Here is a 3,336-nt window from a genome sequence, read left to right on the forward strand (position 1 = left end):
GAAGATTCTAGACTTTTAAACTCATTTTGAATATGAATTATGTGTTTTTTACTTGTATATTAGGTTTTAGCCAGTTTCGAAATTTTTGAGAAAAAAATGACCAAAATACCCTTGTGTGGCGAAAATTTTATTTTGATTGTTTTTTTTATCTAAAATAGTATATATTCTCTAAAAACTCGATATTTAACAATGATTGCTCACAGGAAAGGAAAGAAACTGATATGTAAGCCTTGCGGGTTCCGGTTGGCATTCCGGATAATAAGTGTTAATCGGGACGTCGCGGCGATTGTCATGGGCCTGAGGGAGGTTCCGGGTCGTGACAATTCTATTGGTATCAGAGCTTTTGGTTTTAAAGATAAGAGTTTTTGGTTTTAAAGTGGTTTTAAAAAATTACAATATCAGTGTGGCCTCGGATTAAGTTAAGTTAGGTTGAATAGAATGCATGCATTTTCATATAGAGCCTAAGGTTCCCTAAGCTTGCTCGTTTTCTCTTATACATTATTATGCCTCCTCGACGCGGACGCCCACCTCTCACTAGATCGGTTGGGAGGGGAAAAGGTCATTCCCAACGTCGTCAGCTAGATGCAGTAGGGGAAGAATCGACTGCGTCTACCATTCGGGCAGCACCTACTGCTGAGCAGGCCGATAGTCCTCCACATCCTCCACCTCCTCCGCCACCTACTGGTATTCCCGCCATGCCTACTGAGGCAGCACAGGCATTGGCAACTTTCTTTACCGCAATGGCTGGTGGAGCTCAGACTGGTCAAGTTCCACCTATAGTACCATCAGTTACTCCTTTAGTTCCACCACCAGTACAAGATGTTTTAAGCTTTACTATCAGTTTCTCTGTTCCCTTGTGAGCAACCATTGTCAAATATCGTGTTCTAAAATATTTTAAGCTGTTTCCAACTTTAAACAAATAAAATATTAATTTTTCGTCTCACAAGGGTATTTTGGTCATTTTTCTCAAAAATTTTAAAACTGACTAAAACGTAATATACAAGTACAAAACACACAATTCATATTCAAAATGAGTTTAAAAGTCTAAAATCTTCATTTAAAACGAAATTATGGTTATTTGAATATAATAAGAAAATAAAAGAAATATTAAGTAAAATATTCTATTTTCTTATAAAACAATATTTATAGAGTTATACGTGAATAATTTTTATAACGTAAAAGTTAAATAAATTTATACATACTTAAATACAGTAAGTCAAAATATTTAATTTAATTTACAATAACAAGAGTGCCCCCGAATAAACAAAAGTAAAGAGGACTGTGAACCTACGGTTTGGAAAATGCAGATCCCACTGTAGTCCTCGATGAGATCAGCTATCTACAGTCTATACTGAACCTGAAATTGGTGGAAAGGAGGGTGGTGAGATTATAAAATCCCAATGAGTAAACAAACATCATCATAAACATCTAGAGTTGAGTACATGGAGACAATAAAGTAAATCATCATAAACTGGGTTATAGCATTAGAACACATTTTGTTCAAAACACGTAAAGAGGCTTATGAATCTCATAAAAATCTAGGCTTGTGCCATAAATCCATTCTCGGGGACACCTTGGCCGAGGCATTCTACCGAGACCTCCAAGGCTATTAAAATTCACATTTCACATAAATCATATTTTTGTTTTGAAAACATAGTCGTTCCTTGGCGTTGGCTGAGTTCCCCCTCACGTGGTGGTTTAGCGTGAAGTGAACCCTAAACTTTACCCCAGGAGATACCCTACGTGCCTCTCCGTTCGAGGTAAGAATATAATGGGGTTTACCGTGCCCCTCTAAAAGGCTGGTCCACAGAAACCCCCTACTGCAGTGATTAATTAATATATAATCCACCATATAATAAAACTCAATAACATGATATGACAATTTTGTAATTCGTAGTTTTTTCAAGGTAACCAAACAATTCGCATTTCAATACAATTGCCAACTAGCCAATCATGCTCGATTTATCATAAGCCAGTTAATTTAAACAATCAAATTGCCACAATTAACAGTCTCCGTGTACTCTATTTTTCAAATCACTATTAATTTCAAAACAATTTATAATTTAATTTCATTGAAACTCATTTATTCATAAAACATGAAAATTTATCTTTTTAAATTTCTTTTTCCATAGAATTCATGAAAGCATTTAAAAACCACCCTAGATAATTAAAATGACAGTAAGTTTACTCACAATGTCTAGAATGCAGACTTTTGAAGCACTCTGTCTACTGGTCCTCAGATGCAATTTCCTTGCCTTTATCGGAGGACTCACCACCTTGACACAGTACAAAATCGAGAGTTTCACCAAGTTGGTACTAAATCAAAATTAAACTAATTTAGACTACCAATGCACGATATGGAATGCAAAAATGCACTGGTAACTATCTAAACCCGGTATTGGCCTAATTCGTCTTATCACCCGATTAAATTCCTAACGGGTCTGTTTAAACTCCAATTTAATTCTTTTCAGTTTCTATACCTCAATTGCACCCAAATTAACTTAATGTCCCTCAGTGTGGTGCAAATTATTAGTCCCAACAGCAAATTACGAAAATACCCCTAGTGGGTAAAAATTCGTATTTTTGCTCCGAAAATTCCCATTATTTTTCTAGGCTCATAATTCATCATTCCTTAACCAATTCTCCTAGAATAAAATCAAACTCATCCTCACTCACTACATGGTAAATTCAGCCATTAATGGTTGGGGGAGAAAATAAATTATTTTCTTGTTGTTTTGTTTCTAAATATGCTAAACTAACTAAAAACACTAACATAAATTAAAATCAAACAAATCCAACAACTTTCTCTCTCCTAACCCATTTTTTCAGAATTTAATTCATCATGAAAACATGTAATTTAATCATGGAAAATAAAGAGAAATGCTTGGGAATAAGAAAACTCAAGCTTAATAGAAAAAACTCACCTTTTTCACTTAATTTCCTTGAAAATTCACACTTTTTCTTTGATTTTCTCTCTCTAGGGTTTTGTTTTTGTTTTCTCTCTCTTCTTGCTGGTTTGGCCGGCCATGGGGTGGAAGATGGGCTGATTTTGTGCCTTTTAAAAAGGAAAATAATAAATTAATAAAGGCATGACACATGGCATCATGTCATTGGCCCGTTTTTAAAATTTTAAAAATTTAAACATTTTATCTCCACCACATGTTTAGTCAAGGGTCAAAGATGAAGACAAAGGAAGACCATGTGCTGGGAAAAATATCCTGGTGGTGGAAAATTACAATTTTGCCCCTGAGGTGGCAAAATTACCATTTTACCCCTATACTCCAAATTATACCGAAATTAAAATTTTTCACTTCTAAACCTCAAATCATACTTCAA

At 34.9% G+C, this 3,336-nt stretch overlaps 1 long non-coding RNA gene across 1 annotated transcript; it reads right to left on the reverse strand.

Moving 5' to 3' along the window:
- Positions 1-1,254: 1,254 nt before the first annotated feature.
- LOC148762100 (uncharacterized) lies at positions 1,255-3,024 on the reverse strand. Its single transcript, XR_016026997.1, has 3 exons — positions 2,925-3,024; positions 2,193-2,276; positions 1,255-1,357 (listed from the first exon to the last, which is right to left on the reverse strand). It is a non-coding gene; the product is annotated as an uncharacterized LOC148762100 (long non-coding RNA).
- Positions 3,025-3,336: the final 312 nt, after the last annotated feature.

Source organism: Theobroma cacao, chromosome 6 (assembly GCF_053813885.1).
Source record: "Theobroma cacao isolate CCN51 chromosome 6, ASM5381388v1, whole genome shotgun sequence".
NCBI lineage: Eukaryota > Viridiplantae > Streptophyta > Magnoliopsida > Malvales > Malvaceae > Theobroma > Theobroma cacao.